At 41.4% G+C, this 27664-nt stretch overlaps 1 protein-coding gene across 1 annotated transcript in view; it reads left to right on the top strand.

Moving 5' to 3' along the window:
- Window positions 1-27664, top strand: part of LOC127418497 (transmembrane protein 132C-like) — a 348303-nt gene that overhangs the window by 261994 nt on the left and 58645 nt on the right. The gene's annotated exons all lie outside the window — the stretch shown is intronic.

Here is a 27664-nt window from a genome sequence, read left to right as displayed (position 1 = left end):
AAATAAAAAACAAAACAAAAATCACATGTACATAAGTATTCACAGTCTTTGCTCAATACTTTGTTGAAGCACCTTTGGCACCAATTACAGCTTCTAGTCTTTTTGAGTATGATGTTACAAGTTTGGCACACCTATTTTGGGGCAGTTTCTCCCATTCTTCTTTGCAGGACCTCTCAAGCTCCATCAGGTTGGATGGGGAGCGTCTGTGCACAGCCATTTTCAGATCTCTCCAGAGATGTTCAATCGGGTTCAAGTCTGGGCTCTGGCTGGGCCACTCAAGGACATTCCCAGAGTTGTCCCGTAGCCACTCCTTTGTTATCTTGGCTGTGTGCTTAGGGTCATTGTCCTGTTGGAAGATGAACCATCACCCCAGTCTGAGGTCCAGAGTGCTCTGGAGCAGGTTTTCATCAAGGATGTCTCTGTACATTGCTGCATTCATCTTTCCCTCAATCCTGACTATTCTCCCAGTTCCTGCTGCTGAAAAATATCCCCACAGCATGATGCTGCCACCACCATGCTTCACTGTAGGGATGGTATTGTCCAGGTGATGAGTGGTGCCTGGTTTCCTCCAGACATGATGCTTGCCATTCAGGCCAAAGAGTAAAATCTTTGTTTCTCATGGTCTGAGAGTCCTTCAGGTGCCTTTTGGCAAACTCCAGGCAGGCTGTCATGTGCCTTTTACTGAGGAGTGGCTTCCGTCTGCCCACTCTACCGTACAGGCCTGATTGGTGGAGTGCTGCAGAGATGGTTGTTCTTCTGGAAATTTTTCCTCTCTCCACAGAGAAATGCTGGAGCTCTGTCAGAGTGACCATCGGGTTCTTGGTCACCTCCCTGACTAAGGCCCTTCTCCACCAGTCGCTCAGTTTGGCCGGGTGGCCAGCTATAGGAAGAGTCCTAGTAGTTCCAAATTTCTTCCATTTACAGATGATGGAGGCCACTGTGCTCATTGGGACCTTCAATGCTGCAGAAATTTTTCTGTACCCTTCCCCAGATCTGTGCCTAGATACAATCCTGTCTTGGAGGTCTACAGACAATTTGGACTTGGACTTCATGGCTTGGTTTGTGCTCTGACATGCACTGTTAACTGTGGGACCTTATATAGACAGGTGTGTGCCTTTCCAAATCTTGTCCAATCAACTGAATTTACCACAGGATGACTCCAATCAAGTTGTAGAAACATCTCAAGGATGATCAGTGGAAACAGGATGCACCTGAGCTCAATTTTGAGTGTCATGGCAAAGACTGTGAATACTTATGTACATGTGATTGTTTTTTTTTTTTTTTTTTTTTTTTTTTCCGTTTTTTATTTGTAATAAATTTGCAAAGATTTAAAAAAACTACTTTCACGTTGTCATTATGGGGTATTGTTTGTAGAATTTTGAGGAAAATAATGAATTTAATCCATTTTGGAATAAGGCTGTAACATAACAAAATGTGGAAAAAGTGAAGCGCTGTGAATACTTCCTGGATGCACTGTAACTAACCTGGCAAACTTTGGCAAATCCTTCTTCCTCGGAAGTGCTCATTGTAGCAACCTAGTACCTTGTAAAAATTATTTGTTTACTGGTGGGCTGATAAAAACCTTTGCACACTGCCTCTCTGGGTTGTGTGCAAGTCAGCCAAGATTATTGAAGCTCGCCTTTTTTGTGTTGTATGCATCAGATGGTTAGTGAGTGGACTGTAGGCAGTCTGTGGGCATGCTGTCTGAGGATAACTACCTGTGCAACTTGGTAAAGGGGAATTACATTTCATTAATGATCAAACATTAGAGGTCAATGAATAAATGAAGAAAAATAGAAGTGTTATTGCTCACCTATGGCCTTTTTTGAAGTGCTATTAATAAACAGCTTGAAAGAAGAGCGTCCACCTGAACTGTTTTATGATGGTGGGGATTTAACTGAGTCTATCAAACATGCAGCCTACTGTGGTTCTCTGTGATATGAACATCAGTACTTTGTCATGTCAAAACCAGAGGACACAGAGAACGATTTTCGCAAATAGACAGCAACAGCTATCTTTGTGCTCTTTAAAACACAGCAGGAGCAGTCAGTATAGAAGATGACAGAAACAGAGATTGTGTATTCTTTATGTGAGTGTGTTTGGATTGTTTGGTCCAAAGTCTAACAGACTGATGCACTGGAGACGGCAGAAAAAGTCTTTTTTTTTTTTTTTCTCCTCGGAGCATTATTTAGGAGTGTCGATATGGTTGTGGGTATAAGAAATAAGAATATAATAGACCATAGCAGGGGTATTTAGTTAAAGTTCCAAGAGGTCCAGTCTCAATATTTATTTCCCAAAAAATGTCTGGACATTAATAACTTGTATCATTTCAGAATCAGAATCAGAATGAGCTTTATTGCCAAGTATGCTTACACATACAAGGAATTTGTCTTGGTGACAGGAGCTTCCAGTGTACAACAATACAAAAACAATACAAAAACAGCAGCAAGACATAAATAATAATAAAAAATAAAAATATTTCATAGCCTTACTGACTTCTGACAATGTCCAAGTAATGCATTTTTTTTTTTTTTATTACAGTTATTATACTGTAAATAAATGATAAAATTAGGGATGTGCGGAATGACTAATTTCACTGGTTTAAATGAAAAATTTGAAGTCGACTTATCAAATAGTCTAAAAAGAAACCAACCTTCAGAAAACAGTCCAAAAAAAAAAAAAAAAAAATTTTTATGCAACCCATTTTAAAATATTTAATCTATTCCAAATCCGACTTGCTAAATTCCACTGAAAAGGGGCATTTATCTGCGACGTGCTCATCTTGCATCATGATCATTGTACATTAAATATAGAACATGACACGCATTCACTGAATCAACGTTAGCAAATATGTAACAGGCATATTTATTGAAAACAATTGAATGAATAGTGCAGGACAAATAGAGCAACCCAGCCTGTTCTAAACGGAATTCAACAAGTAAAAGTTACTTAACATATTAAAACAGTCAGGACATTGTTTGATTTTTGTTTTTTTTTCTCTCCCAATTTGAAATGCCCAATTCCCACTACTTAGTAGGTTCTCGTGGTGGCGCAGTTACTCACCTCAATCCAGGTGGCAGAGGACAAGTCTCAGTTGCCTCCGCTTCTGAGATAGTGAATCCACGCATCTTATCACGTGGCTCATTGTGCATGATACCGCGGAGACTCCGCATGTGGAAGGCTCATGCTATTCTCCGCAATCCACGCACAACTTACCATGCGCCCCATTGAGAGCGAGAACCCCTAATCGCGACCACGAGGAGGTTACCCCATGTGGCTCTACACTCCCTAGCAACCGGGCCAATTTGGTTGCTTAGGAGACCTGGCTGGAGTCAGTCAGCACACCCTGGATTCGAACTCATGACTCCAGGGGTGGTAGTCAGTGTCAATACTCGCTGAGCTACCCAGGCCCCCAGTCAGGACATTGTTGAAAATAATTAGCAGGTAGGCTAAGCCAAATCTACAAAAGAAAGAAAAAAATGCTGAAAAGTTGTATTTCACGACGTGCAGTGGTGCATTAGACATTGATCTAATATGACAGCTGTTCGGTAAAGAACGTTAACCAATAACAGTTACGATGTACAAAAAAAAAAAAAATAGGATAGAAAAAATAGGCATGTGTTGTAGCCTACAGTAAACCTTGTTTTTTAAACATGACGTGCACACAGAATAAAAGATAGTTTAACCCGTTAAGCATTCGGCACCTCATTGAAAATAGCATTCTTAATCAGCATATTTTAAAAAATGGCATACCTAGCCTGAAACAGTAATTTTGTAGGCTACTTAATCAAAAGCATACATTTTTTGATGAGCAGAATTAACACGTCGACATGGTCCGGTGAAAGACGGGACTTGACTCACGTGGCTTTCCTGCACTTGAGAAAGCCTGCACAGCGGAAAAATAACGTACAAGCACACACATATTTAAAGAGGACTCAAATGTGAAAACATTTCAAACGTTTGGAAATCTGATTCCCGCACCACCACTGAAGTGATTTCATTACTACTTTGCTGAGTTTGCTTGTCTAGCGAGAGGACAATTTGCTGCGCTCCACAAGTGAGAGTGGGAAGAAGCATGCGCAGCCTGAGGTGAAATTAAACTTTGTATCTGCTCCAGATATCCTCTTTTTTTAAATAATATTTGTATTATTAATTATACATAAAATATGTAACATAAATATGACAGTAATTTAAGCGCAGCCTTTTAAAAAAATATAAAGTCAAATGTAAATGTGTAAAAATTTTGATCAGTTCAATGGGGAGAATATATTAACAGACTAGTAATTCCAGTGTCGACTAGCAGCATCAAAACCGTTTAGTCAACTAGTCTTGCACATCCCTAGATAAAATGTCACAGGCCAGGGCAGAGATGCAACGTGTGCAGAGCGTGAAAGGGAATAATAAAGCGTTTTCTGTGCTAGACAATAATATTCAAGGATATAGCGCTGAAAGACCAGTGATATCTATGCCTGCGCTTTCGGTTGACACAGCTTTGTTGTTTTGTCGAAAAGTGTAGAAACAATGAGATGGTGCAATCGTAGTCATGATGTCTCGCGGTCCAGATGGAACCAGTCTGGTTTCTTTCTTTCACTGTTTCAAGATGGTGCTGCAGATGGCTGCTTCGTTGTGGAGTTCTCTAGCATTTCTTTTGTTTGTTTGTCATGTTTTTTGTTTTACCAGGAATGAACTGCTGAATATTCAGCAGAGCATACCTGATCATTTTTTGCCGGTGTTTGATTATTTGGATGTTCTATTAGACATCTTAGTTGGAGGTGCAGCAGTGATCTACAAGTGATCCAAAAGACGCATGTGAGGGAAGCGAGCCGGCGTGCTTGTGAAGCTTCGTCAATGCGGCTTTAGGACTCCACTACCGAGTATTCATCTGGGGAATGTCCGCTCCCTCACCAACAAAACTGCTTCTGCTCCTCTGTGTTTCATGGAAATCTGGCTGAATGAAGCCATCCCGGACAGCGTGTTTCATCTGCTGGGCTTCCAGCTGTTCAGAGCAGATCGCGTTGCGGAATCATCAGGGAAAACGAGAGGTGATGGAACATGCTTTTACATCAATGAAAGTTGGTGTACAGATGTAACAGTGTTTAAAAAGATGTGCTGTCCTAATTTAGAAGCGCTCTTCATCAACTGTAAGAATTTCTACTTGCAGCGGGAGTTTTCCTCGTTCATTCTGGTGAATGTTTATATCCCACCACAAGCGTGCGTGAACACAGTGTTGCTGACTGATCACATCACAGACACGGACCAACAACACCCAGACTCACTTTTTATTATTCTGGGAGATTTTAATAAAGCTAACCTCACCCATGAACTGCCAAAATACAAAACACATCACATGCCCCACCAGAGACAGAAATATACTGGACTGCTGCTACACCACTGTAAAAAACTATTTTTTTTTAACCACTCCACAGATTTAATATTAGCAAACTATAGTTTTGGCAAGTCGTTTAGGACATCTATCTTATGCATGACACGACTAATTTTTCTATCAGTTGTTTACAGACAATTTGTTTCACATTTAATTGACTATATCATAGTGGGTCCAGTGGGTCAGAAGTTTACATACACTGTGCCTTTAAGCAGCTTGTAAAATTCCAGAAAATGCCTTTAGACAATTAGCCAGTTAGCTTCTGATAGGAGGTGTACTGAACTGGAGGTGTACCAGTGGATGTCTTTTAAGGCCTACCTTCAAATTCCGTGCCTCTGCAGAAGTCTGGTTCATCCTTGGAAGCAATTTCCAAACAACTGAATGTACCACATTCATCTGTACAAACAATAGTACGCAAGTATAAACACCATGGGACCATGCAGCCATTATACCACTCAGGAAGGAGACGCATTCTGTCTCCTACAGATGAAAGTAATTTGGTGTGAAAAGTGCAAATCAATCCCAGAACAACAGCAAAGGACTTTGTGAAGATGCTGGAGGAAACAGGTAGACAAGTATCTATATCCACAGTAAAATGAGTCCTATATCGACATAACCTGAAAGGCTGCTCAGCAAGGAAGAAGCCACTGCTCCAAAACTGCCATAAATAAGCCAGACTACAGTTTGCAAGTGCACATGGGGACAAAGATCTTACTTTTTGGAGAAATGTCCTCTGGTCTGATGAAACAAAAATTGAACTGTTTGGCCATAAAGACCTTTGTTATGTTTGGAGGAAAAAGGTTTAGGCTTGCAAGCCGAAGAACACCATCCCAACCGTGAAGCATAGGGGTTGCAGCATCATGTTGTGGGGGTGCTTTGCTGCAGGAGGGACTGGTGCACTTCACAAAATAGATGGCATCATGAGGAAAGAACCTTATGTGGGTATATTGAAGCAATATCTCAAGACATCAGCCATGAAGTTAAAGCTTGGTCGCAAATGGGTCTTCCAAATGGACAATGACCCCAAGCATACCTCAAAATTTGTGGCAAAATGGCTTAAGGACAACAAAGTCAAGGTATTGGAGTGGCCATCACAAAGCCCTGACCTCAGTCTGATAGAAACTTTGTGGGCAGAACTGAAAAAGCATGTGCAAGCAAGGAGGCCTACAAACCTGAATCAGTTACAGCAGTTCTGTCTGGAGGAATGGGACAAAATTCCAGCAACTTATTGTGAGAAACTTGTGGAAGGCTACCCAAAACGTTTGACCCAAGTTAAACAATTTAAAGGCAATGCTACCAAATACTAACAAAGTGTATGTAAACTTCTGACCCACTGGGAATGTGATGAAAGAAATACAAGCTAAAATAAATATAATTTAATATAAATATAAATACATTTCACATCCTTAAAATAAAGTAGTGATCCTAACTGACCTAAGACAGGGAATGTTTTCTATGATTAAATGTCAAGAATTGTGAAAACTGAGTTTAAATGTATTTGGCTAAGGTGTATGTAAACTTCTAACTTCAACTGTATCAGTTTCTGTGAGGATATGTGCATCCCTAATAGGACATTTTTATCATTCAATAACGATAAACTGTGGTTTACAGGAAAACACAGCTTCGTCATGTCAAAGAAGATGCTTACAGAAGTGGGGATAAAATATTGTACAACCAGGCCAGGAACACACTGACTAAGGAAATCAGAGTGGCTAAAATAAGCTACTCTGAAAGGCTGAAAAAACGGTTTTCAGCCAACAATCCTGCATCTGTGTGGAAAGGCCTGAAAAGCATCACCAAGTACAAGAAACCTCCCCCTCGCTCTGTAGAGAGTCAACTAATGGCTGATGAATTGAATGTGTTTTACTGCCTAGTCTCACACCCCTCCCCTGCTCTGGTCTTCACTTCACACACACACCAACACCACCTGGAACCCCACTTCTTCCCTCTCTTGCTACTCAATCTACACTTATGATCTGTTAGGAGGGTGTGTGTCGGGTCTTTCGGAAACAAAAGACTTGGAAAGCTTCAGGCCCAGATGGTATTTCACCTGCCTGTCTGAAAGTCTGTGCTGACCAACTGGCTCCATCTACCCACATATCTTCAATAAATAACTGAAGCAGTGTGAAGTTCCCTGCTGCTTCAAACTCTCCACCATCATTCGGGTCCCCAAAAAACCCAAAATCACAGGACTTAATGACTACAGACCTGTTGCTCTCACGTCTGTGGTCATGAAGTCGTTTGAGAGACTGGTTTTGGCCTACCTGAAGGACATCACTGGAACCCCTTCAGTTTGCTTACAGGTCTGTGGATGATGCTGTCAATATGGGACTGCATTATATCCTGCAGCACCTCGACAGACCTGGAACTTATGCAAGGATACTATTTGTGGACTTCAGTTCAGCCTTCAATACCATCATGCCTGATCTTCTCTCAACCAAACTGACCCAGCTCTCTGTGCCCACCCCAATCTGTCGATGGATCACCAGCTTTCTGACTGAGAGGCAGCAGCTAGTGAGACTGCAGGAACCTTACATCCAGGACTGTCACTATTAGCACTGGTGCTCCTCAGGGATGCGTTCTCTCTCCACTGCTCTTCTCCCTGTACACGAATGACAGCACTGCAAAAGACCCCACTGTCAAGCTCCTGAAGTTTACAGACGACACCTTGGCCTCATCTGCGATGGTGACAAATCTACATACAGATGGGACGTTGATCAGCTGGCTGTCTGGTGCAGTCACAACTACCTTGAGCTGAACACGTTCAAAACAGTGGAGACTTCAGGAGAAATCCCCCCTCCCCACACCCCCCCAACATCCTGAAAAGCACTGTGGCAGCAGTGGAGTCATTCTTCTTGGGCTCTACCATCTCTCAGAACCTGAAGTGGGATACCCACATAGGCTCCATTGTGAAAAAGGCTCAGCAGAGGTTGTGCTTCCTTCACCAGCTGAGGAAGTTCAACCTGCCACAGGAGCAGCTGACACAGTTCAACTCGGCCATCATTGAGTCTGTCCTGTGTACATCTGTAACTGTCTGTTTTGGTTCAGCCACCAAATCAGACAGAAGGAAACTACAACAGACAGTCAGGACTGCTGAGATGATTATTGGTGCACCCCCCCCCCCCCCCGCTCACCCTCCAAGACCTGTCCAGAGTGAGGAAACGTGCAGGTAGAATCACTCTGGACCCCACACACCCTGCCCACTCCCTCTTTGAACTTTTGCCCTCTGGCCGGCGCTACAGAGCACTGAGCGCCAGGACATTCAGGCACAGGAACAGTTTTTACCCTCAGGCCATTTTCCTCATGAACAATTAAACTGTCTCAGGACTGCCCCATAGTGCAATAATGTAAATACATACAGTATCTCATGTACATTTGTAAATTCACATATTTAATTTAATAACTGTACATACCCATACCTTGCACATACATTACCACTCGCACGTTCATTCGTCATTCTGTTATATGTCCTATTATTTGTATGTCTGTTTATACTCTTACCTTGTTTTATATTATGTTTCTCACTATAATGTTCTGTGTGCACTTGTTTCTCCTATACACACTTGTGTACTTGAGAACACTTGGCAATAAAGCTCATTCTGATTCTTTTTTTCTTTCTTTCTTTCTTTCTTTCTTTCTTTCTTTCTGTTCCACTTCATTCTGTCTTTGTCTCTAGCTCTCTATTTCAGACACATCCACAGCGACATTCAGTCCAATCCTCTTAAAGTTAGAGCTTGTTAGAATCCCTGAGTGCCTGTCAGTAAGGAAAGACAGAGACATGTGACATCAGAGACTTCGAGTCAGAAAATGTCAGAAGATGAAAGGCACCCTGTGCTGGAGTCTTGTCCTGGACTTCCTGTGGAAGTGACCAAATACTGATCATTAAAAAAACACACACACACAAGTAGCTCTCACTCTATAGAGTCAGAAAATCTATAACTAAAAGAATAAACATAAATGGAAAAGATGAGTTAAAGGGTGAGATAAATGTTAGAAATGTTTTTGAAGATTAAGCATGTTTTTACATCAGTGGTAGTTATTAATATACTGCTTATTTCTGCATCAAAAATCTCACTCTTAAACATGTCCTGTATATATTTATGCCACAAATAAACACTTAACTGGCTGTATTTGTGCTCCGAGTAGCTCTTAGTTCCTGTTGAGTTCCAGTAGTGATGAAACGTATTAGCAGTTATTTTGCTTTGTGTGTAGTCGCAATTTTTCCCACAATGAGTATGTACTGATAGAGGCTATTTCTTCCCTCTCCTCTCTTTGGTGTTGAAAGCCAGTTATAAATTGGATCAGTGTGGCTGTTTCCTTACATCTGAGGTGATTCTGTAATTCTGCTTTGGACTTGTTAGAGTGTTTTAAGACCAGTTCTGTTCCCTCTGTTTGATATCTCCAGGCCATTTTCTTGGCTTTTTCCCATCTCTCTCTCGTACCTTCTGCCTTTATACTCACCTTTTCCTCTATGGCTATATGGTTGTCAGTCCTGTTTTAGAGTCCTAAAAATGGTTGTTAGTCCAAAAATATGGCATTAGTGTGTCTGTCTTAGGGCTGGGCGATAAAGCGAAATTGATATTTATTTGCAATTTTTATATATATATATATATATATATATATATATATATATATATATATATATATATATATATATATATTTAGCCTATGTTCTATATAGATTATCGGATCAGGTGTGTTGCTAAAAACGCAAGCAGTTTGGCAAAGTTATACATACAGCTAACTAACTGAATCACAAATTAGTCTGTTAGGAAGTTTGACCTAGTTAGCGACTACATAGTCCTGCTGTCATTTAAACCAGTAATGAGGCTAGGTAGCTGCTAGCTAGCTAGCCATCCGGCTAATACGATATCGTTCCGAACAAGACAACACTGATAATGCAATACAGCTATAGACTGAACACAACAGCAATTTCGACATCAACACCATTGCTGTTTATTTATGTACTATTTACAAGGGAGTACATGTAACGGTGTTAGGTATACATAATACAAAAATGTAGTAACTGTATTCAGCCCCTGTTATGTTTTCAAGCACCTGTATTCAGCTGTACTTTTAGAATTCTTAAGTTTTAAAATTAATATACTTTTAGAATATTTAGAATACTCGCTCTCTCTTCCCCAAAGCAGCTGCAGCGTGTGAGCAGTGTTGCCAGGGTTTCATGCCAAATTAGGCTAATTTGAAAACACAATTGTGAGTAAATATTAAAGCATTAAATGTTGTGGGTTTTTGGATACTTCTGCCATGGTCACCAAAAGGTTTGATGGTAGACACTAGATAATGAAAATACAACATCTTAGTCATATATAATGATTCCAGTATTTAATATCTGGCAACCGCACCGGAATGTTTTTGTCTTAACCACTTTAGATAAAAGCGTCTGCTAAATGAATAAATGTAAAAATTTAATCAACACGCAGTAAGCTGTGCACCAGAATCGATACAGCCACATTTGTACACAACTATTAAATTTGAGTGCATGATACATTGTTTCCCGTGATTGTAATTGCTGTTTAAATGCATTTATTTAACATTTCATATCAAGTGATTCATGAAAAAAATGTAAAATTGACAATTAAAATGAGCAGAGTAAAAGAATGAAAAGCAACTCAAAAATACAAGTGTCAATAATAAAAGAAGTAGAAAATACAAAGAATAAATTGGCCCTAATATGGAAGAAAGCCTTGTTAAAATCATTCACATACTACATTGTTGTCACAGGTCCTCACTAGGGCTGTAACGATACACAAAATCCACGGTTCGGTTCACACCTCGATTTTTGAGCCACGGTTCGGTTCATACCTCGATATTTATTTAATTTTTTTGGGGGGGGGGGGATTGGGTGGAATAAACAGTGTTCAAAACAGTGTTACTATGAATGCAAACTTTAATAGAGTGAAAAAGACACTCTATTAGCATAACATAAATATATATAAATAAATAAAAATTTCCAACATCATTTTGAATGTCCATGTACTAAAATAAAATATTTGATGCCATGAGCGTACCTTCCTTTACTGTTACTATTATTTTGAATGGCCATGGAAAATGAAGCAATGTGATAATTTTAACTGGTTGCAAAAAGTAGTCCGTTAATTTACCTGATGAACTTTTACCTTTTGCTGACCCTTTATGCTTCGCAGAGCTAATGTGTGCTTCTAAATCACTTGCACCTTTATTAGCAACTTACACATAAGTGCCAGCTTTACATGTCGTACATTCTGCTTCCCATGGATCTCGACCTGGACGAAAGCATGGGAATTGTTTGTGCAAATCTTCTGTAAATTTGCACTTTCGTTTGGGCATTGTTTCCACTCAGCTGTCATTTGCTGCTACTGTCAAGCAACTGTTTGATGCCGAACACAACAGTGCTTCACGCATTCGTGGAGAGATTGACAGGCAGGAATTTGGCCAATAGTTGCTGCAAGCCTCTTATAATCTACCAGTTGGTGTGCGAGAAGGCGGGACTTACAAAGAGGGGTTAAAGCAATGCAAATATGTGTGCGCACACAATGAAGTATTAGACCAGATGCACATCATAATGCAACTAAAGCCGAATCCCGGACATTTTCGCAAATTTAGAAATCCCGGCCGGACGCTTTTTTAAGGTCTGAAAAAGAGGACCAAAATTAGGGTTATGGTCACCCTAATTTTATTGTAGTGTGTGTAAAGAGCTCAAGGGACTGCATCTGTAACTAAAGACAGGCTGCTGGAGTTGGAGAGGGGCATGTGTCGTGGTTCGGTCTTCTCGAACCGCGACACGGGATCGTGGATGTTTGTATCGCGATTTCGGTTGCGGTTCGTGTATCATTACAGCCCTAGTCCTCACTATGTTGCATGTTTAATTTCTGCAAGTGGCATCCAGTTATCATCTTGAAAATGTCAAACATCTGCTGAAAACTATTAAGATGAAAAGTCTTTTTTTTTGCCATATCGCCCAGCCCTATTCTGTCTGCTATTCTATTTTTTTTTTTATTGTTTTTTCTATGTAAACATTCACTAGACTGAACACCATATCAAGTCAAGAACAGTTCTATTAAAACTTTTAAAATTATGTCTTGAGACACTTTTTATCAATTGCAATGTGCTCTGTCTATGCTGGAAAAATTAAAAAAACGAAAAAAAAAAAAAGCATTCCAAGCAGCTGTCAGGTTTGAAGATGAACTTGATGATTTGATTTTAGATTTTTTTTTTTTTAAATAACAATGTCAATTGTGATAAGAAATTCCGGTTAAGTCATTGACTGACAGAGCAGTCAGGCAGAAGTTAGCAGGCTTAGCTTTCAGATGCACCCGCTGACTGTGAACATAACATATATGTGTTCTGTTTCCTGTCTGTTGACCTCTCTTCCCTGTCTATATTTGTGTGTGTGTGTGTGTGTGTGTGTGTGTGTGTGTGTGTGTGTGTCCTTACGTTTTTGAGTCATTCCCCATGGAGAGTACAGAAGCAGTTGAGTGTCTAAGTGGTAATTAATTATTAATTGGAACACTTGTTTATCTTTGTTGTTTGAAGATTCCAAAGAGTTGCTGGAATACTCAACGGGCCTTGTAGCTACGAGAGGGGCGGGGCTTTCAGCTGTGCAGCTTAACAGAAGTCTGCCTCTGTTTGTTTACATTAGGGAAGGATAGAGAGGGCGAACAAGAGAGGGGGAGAGCGATGCTTAATAGCAGTCGTATTTGAAATTACGAATTTGCACTGCAATGAGCTGTTACCATGGAGAGATGGGAAAAGAGGAGACTTTGATTAAATTGCTTATGCAGTATTGTGGTTTATTTTGATTACTGTTTCATGTTGTGTGAATGATAAATGGGTTATAGCGTAGGAGATATATGAAAATATATGAAGAAAATCACAATGTTCAGAGCCTGAGAGAAAGAAAGAAGGAGCAATTGAGTGGGATGGATGTATTTAATGAGAAATTAGGAAAGTAGTGAAGAGGAGATAGAGGGCCTGGCTCCTGATACTAAAACCCACTTAAGAGTACCAAAACGTACCATGGTATTACCCTGGGTTTTCTGGACATGGATAAAAAATGAACGATACATGGGTTGTGCCCCAGTTAGTACGGCGGATGCCGTAACTACCATTCTGCTGCCACAAACCATCTTTCTCCAATGATGGGCGTTCAGAAGTAACCATGTATTCGTACAAAAATATTTTTTTTTTATCACTATATGAATCACAAATATTTCATTATATAATAGTAGAGAGCTATTAAAAGTGTGAAATGGACTTTTATTGTTCCCTTTCTACTACTATGGCAAGCAGGTATCATACTTCTGAGTGGTCATGTGCCAGCCAAACAACTGAATGAGAATGTAAACAGATAGCTTTCTCCAGGTATTTTCTTTCTTTCTTTCTTCTTTGATCCCTAGCTGGCGAATTGCTGGGGTTGCCTCCGGAGTCCGTACGCTGCTTTGGGTGCCGCTGGACTTCGAACCTCATTCATATTGCCTTTCCATGCTTGTCGATCCATGGTGATGGCCTTGGCATCATAGGGGTTGATTTGCTGGTGTTTAAAGTCTTTTTCGATTTGCTTGTATCAGGTCTTCTTCGGTGCAGACTTTTGCACTCTCCAATCCATTGGTCGTTGACGCCAGAGAAGCTGATATGGTATCCGGTTGGTGTTCATTCGGCAGACGTGCCCGAACCACCTCAGCCATCTCGATTGAATCGCCTCTTCAGTTGTTGGTTATTTATCACATTCTGTACAGATGGTCTCGTTTCGAAGTTGGTCCCGAAGGGAAACTACCAGGATCTGCCGCAGGCATTGCATTTGGAAGACCTCAAGTTTGTTCAGGTCTGACTTGAGCAGGGTCCATGTTTCGGAGCCATATATAAGAACTGGCAGGATCAGTGTCCGGAAAAGACGTATTTTAGTCTTGATGGAGATATGGTTCTTTTTCCATAGGCACTACTTGAGCGACGCGAATGCTGCTGTTGCCTGGCCGATTCTACTGTGGAATTCGGTGGCAGGTGCCACTTTCCTCTCCTGAACTAGGGATCCCAAATATTTGAATTCTTGCACTTGTTTGATTTGGACCCCATCGAGGTGAACATTGGCCTGCAATCCAAATCAAATCAAATCAAACCACTTTGTCACACAGCCATATACACAAGTGCAATGGTGTGTGAAATTCTTGGGTGCAGTTCCGATCAACATAGCAGTCGTGACAGTGATGAGACATATACCAATTTACAATAACATCAAATGAACACAGTACAATTTAAACATCTGATATATACATAATTACACTCAACAATATACAAATAATAACATACACTGTACAGTATACAATACGCACTATATAGATGCACATTATTCAATAAAAATAAAAAATAAAAATATATAAAAAAAAGTGTATATAGTATATATAGAATGTACAGTATTGTACTGTATTGACATTCAGGCTGTCGGCTGATAGTCAGTTGTTAAGAGAGAATATAATATAATAATAATATAATTTATGACAGTCCGGTGTGAGATATAAGAGTAAGGGTAATAAAGTGCAGTGCTGATGTATTTTGATCGTGGGAGATCAAGAGTTCAGAAGTCTGATTGCTTGGGGGAAGAAGCTATCATGGAGTTGGCTGGTGCGGGTCCTGATGCTGCGATACCGCCTACTTGATGGTAGCAGTGAGAACAGCCCATGGCTTGGGTGGCTGGAGTCTCTGATGATCCTCCGAGCTTTTTTCACACACCGCCTTGTATATATTTCCTGGAGGGAGGGAAGCTCACCTCCGATGATGTGTCTGGCAGTTCGCACCACCCTTTGCAGTGCTTTGCGGTTGTGGGCGGTGCTATTGCCGTACCAGGCGGAGATGCAGCCAGTCAGGATGCTCTCTGCAGTGCAGGTGTAGAACCGTGTGAGGATGTGGCGGTTCATTCCAAACTTCCTCAGCCGTCTCAGGAAGAAGAGGCGCTGATGAGCCTTCTTCACAACGACTTCAGTGTGGATGGACCATGTGAGTTCCTCAGTGATGTGGACACCCAGGAACTTGAAGCTGCTGACTCTCTCCACCGGTGCTCCATTGATGGTGATGGGACTGTGTTCTCTGTCTTTTCTTCTGAAGTCCACCACAAGCTCCTTTGTCTTACTGACGTTGAGGGAGAGGTTGTGCTCCTGACACCAGAGTGTGCACCTCCTCTCTGTAGGCTGTTTCATCATTGTCAGTGATCAGACCTACCACCGTCGTGTCATCAGCAAACTTGATGATGGCATTGGAGCTATGTGTTGCCACACAGTCATGTGTGTACAAGGAATACAGTAGTGGGCTGAGAACACAGCCCTGCGGGGCTCCAGTGTTGAGGGTCAGTGATGAGGAGATGTTGCTGCCTATTCTAACCACCTGGCGTCTGCTTGACAGGAAGTCCAGGATCCAGCTGCACAGCGAGCTGTTTAAGCCCAGAGCCCGGAGTTTCTCATCTAGCTTGGAGGGCACTATGGTGTTGAATGCTGAGCTGTAGTCTACAAACAGCATTCTCACATAAGTGTTCTTTTTTTTCCAGGTGGGAGAGAGCAGTGTGTATTGGCATCATCAGTGGAGCGGTTGTTGCGGTAAGCAAACTGCAGCGGGTCAAGAGAGAGAGGCAGCACAGAGCAGATGTAATCTCTGATTAGTCTCTCAAAGCATTTGCTGATGATGGGAGTCAGAGCAACAGGACACCAGTCATTTAAGCAAGTTATTTTTTTTGGGGGGGGGGGGGGATTTTTCCCCTTTTTCTCCCAATTTGGATTGCCCAATTCCCAATGCGCTCTAAGTCCTCATGGTTGCATAGTGATTCGCCTCAGTCCGGGTGGCGGAGGACGAATCCCAGTTGCCTCCGTGTCTGAGACAGTTAACCCGCGCATCTTATCACGTGGCTTGTTGAGCGCGTTGCCACGGAGACATAGCGCGTGTGGAGGCTTCACGCCACCCACCGCGGCAACCACGCTCAATTCACCATGCGCCCCACCGAGAACAAACCACATTATAGCGACCACGAGGAGGTTACCCCATGTGACTCTACCCTCCCTAGCAACCGGGCCAATTTGGTTGCTTAGGAGACCTGGCTGGAGTCACTCAGCATGCCCTGGGATTCGAACTAGCAAGCTAGCGAACTCCAGGGGTGGTAGCCAGTGTATTTTACCACTGAGCTACCCAGGCCCAAGCAAGTTATTTTTGATTGTTTTGGAACAGGCACAATGGTGGATGTTTTAAAACATGTGGGGACTACAGACAAGGAGAGGGAAAGGTTGAAAATGTCCGTAAAAACACCAGCCAGCTGGTTCGCGCACGCTCTGATGACGCGGACCAGAATGCCGTCTGGGCCCGTGGCTTTGCGGATATTCACCCGTCGGAAGGATCAAGTTACATCCGCTACAGAGACAGAGAGTGAACTAACCTCTGTAGCTTCAGCCGCGAGAGCTCTCTCCGCGAGGGCGGTGTTATTTCCCTCAAAACGAGCATAAAAAGTATTTAGCTCATCCGGGAGAGAGGCAGCGGTGTTCATGGCGGAGTTTTTATTCCCTTTAAAGTCCGTGATGATGTTAATTCCCTGCCACATGCTTCTAGAGTTGGTGGTGTTAAACTGTCCTTCAATCTTGTTCCTGTACTGGCGTTTTGCGGTTCTGTTAGTTTTTCGGAGGGCATAACTGGCTTGTTTATGCTCCTCCGCGTTCCCGGAATTAAAAGCGGAGGTCCGCGCATTAAGTGCCATGCGAACATCTTTATTTATCCATGGTTTCTGATTCGGATAGATCCGTATTGTTCTGGTCGGAACCACGTCCTCTACGCACATTCTGATGAAACACATTACGCTATCAGCGTAAAGATCGATGTCGTAAAAGAACATCTCCCAGTCCGTGTGATCAATCCATCCATTGTCAGGACTTTGGTTTTGTCTGGTTTAATCTACAGACTGTACGGTTGGGCAATTCGGGCAATATCATAGAGGATGTCGGTAGCCTCGGTGTCCGTGTCTTCAAATATGGCTGCTGGACGAGCCATCGTATGATGTTTGAAGGAGTTTGATGATCTTCTGAGGCATGTGTTCTGCCTCCAATGTCCTCCACATGGCTGGCCAATGGACGCAGTCGAACGCTGATCTGAAGTCAATAAAGATGATGATGGTATGCTTCCCACATCGAATTCTTTCTTCATCAACTGACAAATAGAAAAGATTTGATCGCAGCAGCCCCAATTTGGCCTGAATCCGGCTTGTTCTTCTCGTCTCATCTGCTCGCAATATTTCTTCAGACTGGATTGAACGATCTTCATGAACACCTTAATGATAATGGAGAGTAGACTGATCCCACAATAGTTTTTGTATTCCCAATTGTCTTCAGAATTGGTACGATAACGGCCTTCCACGTTAATGGAATGTGTTCTGAGTGCCAAATCAGTTGTAGGAGCATGTGAAGCCGATTTAACAAGACTTCTCCTCCGGCTTTGATCGCTTTGACGGTGACTTAGTCTAATCCAGGAGCCATTTCATTCTTCAGCGATTTTATGGCGGTTCTCATTTCGTCAACAGTTGGCTTGCCATCGAAGAGTGGATTCTCAGGTGGGTCGATGGGTGTTGACTCTGCTGTCAATCTGTGCGGTGAATCATGGTTGAGTAGTTCTTCGAAGAGCTCCTTCCATCACTGTAGACGCTCTCTGGATGAGCTAACGAAGGTTCCATCCATCGTCTTTATGTTGTCATTTGTTGATTTGCTTCGTCCACTCAACTTGTCTGGTACAAGACTTGATATTCATGCCTGGATGCTGTTTCCTCGAGGTCAGCCACTAACTTATTCCAATAGGCTTCTTGTTCAGCCTTCATCATCTTTCGGACTTCTCTGCACAGCTGTTGGTATTGCTCAAAGTTGATGTGTTTGACTCGCTTCCGCTCTCACACCAAATCCAGGCACTCGTGTGAGATCCATAGTTGTGTCTGGTGGCAGCTAGGCAGGCATAGAGGGATGGCACAATCTAGGATTGATGATGTTATTTGCTTTTCTTCTTCATCCATGTCGTCCAGCTGATCAAGTGCTGCGATTTATTCAACAGGGCAATCTGGAATACCGTGCCTGATCCAGTGAGTCATAATTCAGATAATGGTGCTATTGAGATTTTGCATGTCAATAGTTCTTTGGCGATGACTGGCGTGGTGACCAGTTTGAACGCTCCAAGCCGCAATGCAGATTTCTGATTTGGCCGTAATAAATTTGCTGCTCTTTTGGCCAGTAAAAAACTTCACACCAGCACCCTGAGTCCCCAATGCCATCGCATCGGCTGCCGGGATGCGGTCCACCAAGGACGGTCCCAAGAGGAGGAGAGTGGTCACTCTGCTGAGGTGACCAGAACTGGGAAATCAAGGAAACTAGGCAAGAAACCGCAACCAGGTATTATAGCCCTCCTTAGTAACATCAGCTGGGCCCTGGTGTGTTTGGTTCACTCAGTTGTACTTAGTGCTTTTAATGCAATTAAGGACAGGAAAAATAACCATTGTCCTGCCTGAAGCATTTCATTTAGGCCATTAAATTTAATTTCTCTGTTGCACCTTCATATGCCACCTTGTTCAAGTCTCTCTTTCCCTTTTTTTATGCACACACACCATATTGGTGTCTCTATATCTCTGTTCCTCTTCCTCATTAGCTCACTGTGAGCAAGTAGAGGAAGGTTGAGAAGAGAGAAAGCAAGAAAGAAAGAGAGAGAGAGCAGTCTTGTCTATATTTATCACAGGCTGTACATGGAGCTGCCATGCCTAGTTTTTATAATACGGTATGATGAATGGATGTTTCCCATAGGTCAAAGAAAGAGTTCAGGGAACAGTGGCATCACAAAAAGAAAGTCTTAAAACGAGAGCGTAAATGGTGATGTTTTGCATTTGTTTCCAGAGTAGTTAATAGTCCAACTCTGCCTTTGTGTTTTTGAATAAGACAGAGCATTGTATTCTAAGGGCCTGGAAGACCGCAGCTCCGGGGACCTGAGCCCCTAGCAGGCCTAACAGAGACGCACAGTCCACCAAATGCTTTGATCACTGTTCTATTTATTGTTGCCTTGCCAACTTAGATTTATCGTTCCCTCTTCAGGGGCCATTTTGCCCTGTAAATACTATCTACAACACAAAAACTAAATAAAATAAACCCATCAGGAAGTAAATGCAATCGATGGCTTAGAAGCAAGCTAAACAAAGTAATCAAATGAAGAAATAGGTAGTGTTTGTTGCTTGGAGTTGGAAGATTCTTCAGCATGTCAAAAATACATCAGTGAAAATCTTTGCAGAAGGCAATTATGTAGAAAGCAGTCCAGATCATTATTAACTGGTAAACAACTTATTATTCAGAATAATATGATAATTAATATTGCCAGAGCCACGGCTTAGCAGGAACACACATGCACTCATATGAGTGGGGATGCAGGTTCGAGTCTGGCCAGAACTTAACCATCAGGAAATGATATACACACACACAAATCAGGCTCAAAACCATGTTACAACCTGTTATGACAAAATAAATAATAGGGTTTGAGATTATGCCTAAACTAAGCTTACCATTCAGTAGGAGCTAGCTAGTTATGGCCCATATGTTGGTTTGTAGTCATTGATACTTATACTTTTAAACTTATATATTTTTTTATATATTATATGCAATTTTATCATAATAACTTTGTTAACAGAGTAGAATGTTTGAGCTTGATGAATGTAGTAAAAAAAAAAAATAATGGTAAAATTGTTGTGAAAATCTGAAAATGGAGAGTACGTACTTCTAGTACGGGTCTTCCCACCATACAGTAGAATGGGCAACATGATGCCCTTCCCATTCTTCCTCGGTTCATGGATAATGCTACTTATTTGCACTTATTTGTAATAAAATAAATAAAATTTGGTCAGGTGAGCTTCTCATAGCTTTGCTAAAGACATACCTGGCAGTGCTGAGGGCTGAGGATGCAGTCAGATAAAAGATGTAGGACACACACACACACACACACACACACACACACACACACACACACACACACACACACAGGTTTCATAAGCTTTCAGAGGGTAATTCTTCATAGGACGGCAAAATGGAGCCAAGAGTTACATGGTATAAAAAGAGCACACACTTATTCTATCTATCAGTGAAAGGGGTTGCAGTGGAGAGCAAATACACAAACACGCACACACAGTCTCGCATATGCTGACTCACCTGTAAATTACACTGGCTAGTGGAATCATTATTTATCAGAGGGTCATGGGCAGGGTCCAGAGTCTACACTCGTCAAGCACCAAATGTGAGTAAACATTGTGAAATGAAGGATTTAAATCAAACAGTCTACTAAAGAAAACATCTGTCTCAACTTCTAACAACTTTTACTTAAGTGGAAAATTTTACTTTACCATTATATGGAATATGCCTCACATTAAGTCATCAAAATATAAATATACACTCTCTGAACACTTTATTAGGAACACATGTACACGTACATTTTCATGCGATTATCTAATCAGCCAATTGTAAAATGCATAAAATCATTCAGATATGGATCAGGAGCTTCAATTAATGTTCACATCTACCATCAGAATGGGGAAAAATGTGATCTCAGTGATTTTGACCGTGGCATGAAGGAACATTTCCTGTGTCTCTGGCACTATTAGAAGGCCTGTAATTCAGTGTGTCATAAAGCTAATTGTCAATTACATCTGATCTATCAGTCTCAGTACCAGAGCTGCTAGACCTGCCAAGAACAGTCTAATGCTCTCGTCATATCTTGCTCAAGTTCTTATTGTCCCTCATTCTCTTTCTCTCTTTTTTCTTTCTACTCCCATATCTGAGCTCTTCACCTCTAGACTTTCCGAGCATTCTCCTTCAAAGCAGTGCCATTGCACAGCAATTTGGCTTGGTGAAATGGAATTTTGTGCGTGTCCGTGAGAGTGAATCTCAGACTGAGAGAAAGATTTGCTAGATATTGGTGTCTGTCCATATTGGTATTTTCCACACAAATCCATAAAGCAAGGGCATAGTTCTTCAATGTTTTGGTGAATAAGGCTTGTCATGACAACAAAAGTAGTTTGCATTAGCTATTCAACTGAAAAAAAGCATGCACTATCACCACGTACCCCAAATCCTGATTGCTACGTCTCCCGCTAGTGGTATGTATGTCCTTTCTCTTTGTACCCTGTGCTCTCTTTTTGTGTTTACCCTATGTATTTCCAACTATTGCTGGGCATGTGGGGCTGCTGGAACAAATAAGAGGTAAATTTAAAACATTTAAAGTTGTGTGAGGTATGGTGCTTGGCAGGGACCCATGCCTCCACTTTCTTAACGCTGTTTGTGTGTTTAATGGGTTTGCAGTAAATCGCCGCTAAGTGCCTCTACCAATTTACCTCTCACAGCTCATCAATGGGAAACTAGAAAGAAGCGAATAACAGAAAAAAGAACATAGAATTAATTTTAGGAAGTTCTTAGTGGTTAACTGTTTTTAAAGTGTTTTTATAAATTTCGATTTGATCAGCAATAATATGTATTTAGAGCATGAGTGAGATGCCAGAATTCTTTCTTGATTGTAATGTGTGTGTTTGTGTTTGTCAAGGTTCCACACTTGTTAGAGAAATAAGAAGGCAATGTTTGACAGTATGAAACATTGATGCCCAGTGTCTCCCCTCTGTGCCCTCTGTTAAATTTTCAAAAGATTTTTAGCTGTTAGCATCACCAGCCTCTCTCTGCCTTCTGCCTCCCCTGAACTGCCACCAATGTTGGGGGTAATGCGTTTTAGAAGTACAAAGTAAAATGTTAGGTTTTGAATTTACACCGTAATAATTTTCTTTTGTATCTTTTTGTAATAGAGTATTTGTCTAGGGACTGCAGTTAAAATTGAGCTCCAATGGCTAAACTTGCTCTCTGTCCCTTTAAATCTAAACTGAACCAAGTAAATAATTTTAGTTGCTTTTTTCAAAAAGAGTTATGTGTGTTAATTTTCTGTTTATTTATTTACTGATAAATGCAATTGAAAACCTCTCATTTCCTCATACGTTAGCAAACATCACATAGGTGATACTGTTTCTACACTGCGAGGCAATGCGTCAAAAATGGATTGCTGATATTTAGACCCCATTTACACCTGGTGTTAAGATGCGTCTCGGGTGATCCAATCACATGTGGTCAGACGAGACACATCGCTTTTACACCTGGTCACTTAAATGTGTCTTCTGTGACCACTTGTATTCGGATTTCGAGCGGAGGGTCTCTGTTTCATGACGGCACACATCAATCAATATTTCTGCATGATAATAAACCGCAAAAAATAATAAAAAACTAAGAAAGCACGAATAATACCGGCGTGCTATTTCTCCCAGATGGAGAAACAAATGAAACAAATCTCTGCTATTTTAGTGAAGTACCTATATTAAAAGAGCTTCAAGATGTTCATGGTTCTCATTTTTGTCTTCGCATGTTGATATGAGATGTGTCAGAACGACCTGCCCATCCCTCTTGTCATCGTTGCCCTGCCTCTTAGGGCCGTCCTTCAGCCAGGCTCAGGATGGGAGCTGGGCAGGAGAAGTGAAGAGGCGCATAATTAATAAGCCTCGTTGGGGCGCCGTTTGATGAGGCTCATCTGAATTGGATGGAGCCTCATCAACACTGCCATTGCAAAGCAGAGCGTGCCTCTTCTTGGGGAGCCAGCTTCTATTTTCCATGTATTTTCCACACTGGCATCCTCACAGGCCCAGGATCAGTGCGCGTAGGGCTCAGCCAAGTTAGATGCAGCACCGGACCCGCTCCTCGGACCCCTGGCGCGAGTTAGATGTGTCGCTGGGGAGGACAGAACGGATTGCGGTCGACAAGCTAGAGGCTGGGCTGCTTTCCCCTTTCACCTGCCGTGGGCCTGGGAAGACAGGCTGCCGAAGATGCCGCCGCCCCACGCACCTTGGAACCAGGAGGGAAGCTTGGCGGCCGTCGGACCCCGCTCATGCCTGGGCCATTCCATGGACACTTCCCTGACCGTCACTGAGCCCTGTCACACTGCAAGGCTGCCAGATCCCCTTTTTTTTTTTTGGACACTTTTCCCCCTGGACACTATTTGCTCCATTTATGAACATTTTATGTTTATTATTTTCAATAAATGACTCTCCAAGGCTTGACGCCCCACCACTGTGTCTGTATCTTACTCACCCCGCCACACAGACAAGATCTGTGAAGTTCTCGCGCTTGTGTATTTAACTGCTTTTTAAAAGTTTCTGATCGGACGGTTATTTCCTTTTTAAAGCCGCACTTAACCGACAAAGTTTAAACTCTTGTTGTAGTGCAGTGGTTGATTTACAGGTGAGGGGTGGTGCTTTGCTGCTGACCGGGATGCATTCATGACGGATAGCGTTTGTACCTCAAATACAATGTGGTGACGTGTGTTTTTGACCACATTCGTATAAGGTTTTTGTGATCCGATCACAAAACATTTTAGACCCCGTTTACACCTGTATTTTGCACTGACCACATGTGATCGGATCACTTGAAACTCATCTTAATACTAGGTGTAAACAGGGTCTTAATCACTCATAAAAATTCACTTGCACTACACTGCTCTAGCTTTATACTAGTCTTGTTTACTCTTTACATTTGGTATCGCAGCATTGCTAATATTGTTGGCTCCTTTACATTTATTCATTTAACAGACATTTTTAGCAACTTACAATGTCACTTTGGATAAGGTCCTGTACTTGGTTAATCGATTGACTTTATTGAAGCTGTATACACTGTAAGCAAATTCTATACATAGGTATTGAATTAACCGAAGAGAGAGGCTTGGACAGCTGATGGAGAGAAAAGGTAGCCCAAAAATATTTTACATGCACAAACTTACACCAATCATGCTTAATAAACCGACAGTGTTTAAGATCATGTAAACTCCTTTATTGGGTAAGGTCATAAACGGCACATGATTTTTGCCCGTTACCCCAATTTTGTTCTGCATGTAAACACCTTTACTAGCATTATTACTGGCTTATCCAATGTGTACAAGTGTTGTGCGCATGCCAGTTTACGTTTGGATGTCAAAAGCAGAGAATAATAGGATGATTTCAAGTGTTGTGTAAATGTGGTTTTCTTGCACGTTCTTATTTTTTAAATATGCTGATTTTTGGAAAGTTATCAGAATATTGGTGTGCATGTAAACACAATATATACTTTTATTATATTTTAATATACCTTTAAATAACCTTTAATTTGTCCTTAAAATGTGTTACTTTTAAAAGTAATGTTTCTCAACACTGATTACTTCACACTGGAGTTCTAGCAGGAAGACTAGCAGCTGTACATCATCGCACCATTAGCTAGGTAACTCCTAGCCAATCACATGTAAGCCAATGCTTTAAATGTCTGCTCACAATCTATCACATTGCTGTTTCAGTGTGCTAACATGGCAACCTCCACCACCAGTTGAGTCCCGTCCTGCATGGGGGTAGGCTCCTCGCCTCTGCCTCCTATCTCCGGCAGGATATGATGGTTCCGAGTACAACTTCTTCGGACCGCCAGACGGGGCTTACGCCAAAGAGATACATTACATTTCTGTTTTATATTCATCAAATAAATGTCATCTTAAATTTCACTCAAGTCTGCGAGTCTTCCTGATAGAAATGGATTAGCGCACAGCCACAGAAATGAAGGACCTCACAGGACTTCACAGGCGGCTTTGCTTATCAACAATAAGCCTCCGAAAATATGAAACGGTAATATGAAAGCATAGGATGGTTATGAAAGACATCTCCTAATTAGATGTTGACATGCTCAAGTGAGCTGTGTGATACAGGCAGAGAAATGTAATGAATCTGCTAATTAGAGGTTAACTTGAAGTGTGTACACAGCTGTCACAAGACTGTTGAGTTTTATGCTGATGACCACGTGCAGTGGAACAACTGGCTCCTCCCACTTGTTTAAACAGCCATTATGCATCATTATTCTTGTTTATTGTCATTCTTGTTTGATGTTGTTTGCCAACATGATAATGGCCATGATTTGTATGATTTAGATTTTTCTGGTATGTTAATCAGTGTTTGTTTCAATGGCGCCTATTCTGCTGGCTTGCTTTTGTGTGTGGACTGTGTGATTCTTTTATTCTTTAAGAGTGAGGGCAGTATGTGGTTATGTATGTGATTTAAAGTTAATTGTTCTCTGCTGAGACTTGCACATTTCACCAGCACATAAGTATTTCAAAGCTTAATTACAGTCAGTTATGAGCTGCCATGGAGGCTTGATGGTGAACTGTGTGGCTAGATGTTTGTGACCTCACTGATTTTATGACTGTTTAGGTTTGTATTAAATACAAGATGAAAAGCATTGCATTTATAGCAGGTGCATACTGCTGATAATGCAGGCCATCAGTGATGTACTGTACTTAGGCACAGTGCATTTTAGTGGATCAGGTGACTGGCCCTCACATCGTCCGAAAGGAAAATTGTAATGTTTTCATAGCTCAGCAGACTTACTGAAGCTCTCAGTTAAATTTAGTTGAACTCTTAACTTTGCTTCAGATGTTTCTCCGTAAGAGTGTAGAGCTACAACATTAATGTGGATTGCATAGCTCAGATATCTTAGGTCTAATTGGATTTCTTATTGAATTCTCTGACTTTTAATTTCATACTAGTATTCATACTGAGATATTGTTGCGATCCCTTTTGAAACTCTATAGGACCCATTTGTGACATACTGGGGTTCTCTGAAAATCTGAAAAGCTGTCTCAATTTGTCTCAAGTCTCCATTTGATCTCCATTTAATCATATTGCTGTCTAGGTGAAACAATTAAGATTTAAAACTTAATTTGCCATTTTACTCTCCTGTTGTTTGAGATCTGTTTATTTTTAGCTTTTATTTTAAGTTTCAGCTTGCAAGGTGAAGAAACAAATAATTGGATAGTTCTTCTTACAAAGCAACAAAATGACCTGTCATTGTAATTACACTGACATTTACTGTGGCCTCTTTCTGTGCCAATCTGCCTTACTAGAGTGGCATTCACACCCTCTCGTTCCATTTCTGTGAAGGTCAATAACCTCAAAAACCCAAATTGCCTCTGATCAAATCGTCTGGCATTGGAGTCACTCGGACATGACACCATAAAATAATTAGAGGCATGTATTGATAGTTCCTAAAGTGTTAATGTGCTGTAATTGGGTACTATTTATAGTGTGGATGGTCTCCATCTACTGAAGCTGTGCTGCGTAAATGGGTATTGTGCACTTTATGCAGTTTCCTGATATATCCATATTGACAGAGCTATATGTGTGCCATTATCCTTAGATCTTTAATTAGTGGTGCTTGCTAAGGCACACTTCACTGTTACTATTGCACATACAAAGAGTTGGGGATTTTTCTGAGTTTTAAACTTTGTGTTACAAACATGAATCATACTTCAAATTGTGTGGTTTGTTGAGAAGAAGTGTGTTATTACATTTCTAAGGCCGTGTTCACACAGCAGCAGAATACGGTTGTCAGTCCTGTATTTGAGAACTTAATACGTTTGTGTTCACACACACACATGTACATTTTCAGGACTCACAAAATTTTCTGCAAACCTGTGCTGTATGAACAGAACCTTACTGGAAAACTAGTTGTGTCTCGTGTTTTTCTTGCAGGGCTCTGTTAACTTGTGTATAAGTTATGAGCTGTATGTCACCCGAAGATCCAGTCGCTGACTTCCACCAGAGCTGCTGCATCAGTTTTATAGTCTGTTAATTAAGATCTGATGGATGGACTTACACCTCGATTGAAATCGTTCACTTAATATCACAACGTCCATTGTAATAAGACTTGCCGGTGTTGTGGACGGCACCATCTTTGATATTTACTTTAATCACTGTCACTATGGTCACAGGGGTTAGAATAGAGGCTTGACTTTGGTTATTCATTCATACAGACAGTGTTCAAGATGCTACTGTAAGCTGTTTTATGAACAGGACATTTAGAGACACACCTGTTAGTAAATACTTTTGTCAATCCCAAACACTGAATGGGTGAACGTGGCCTAAGTGATCACAGGTCATTTTGCCTGGCGAACAATAAAATGGGTAAAAATTTGCCATAGATTTATATTGGAGGAACCCGAGTCATATCTAGGGATGAGGACATCATAGAGATTTGGAAGTGGGCTCTTTTGACTTAAGCCTGTAAGCAACACCTTAGCAACTCCATAGCAACACCCAGGCAACCACCCATAACACTCAAGCATTGTAGTAGTGAGTTTTGCACAGGCAAGCACCACTCATATTTTCTTCAGAAAATGTGAAGTCTAGTGCATTTTACACTTACAAGAAGTCCTGAA

This window comes from Myxocyprinus asiaticus, chromosome 3 (genome assembly GCF_019703515.2).
Source record: "Myxocyprinus asiaticus isolate MX2 ecotype Aquarium Trade chromosome 3, UBuf_Myxa_2, whole genome shotgun sequence".
Classification (NCBI taxonomy): Eukaryota; Metazoa; Chordata; class Actinopteri; order Cypriniformes; family Catostomidae; genus Myxocyprinus; species Myxocyprinus asiaticus.
The sequence above is the reverse complement of the archived record's forward strand: the minus strand, read 5'-3'. Positions and strand labels throughout refer to the sequence as shown.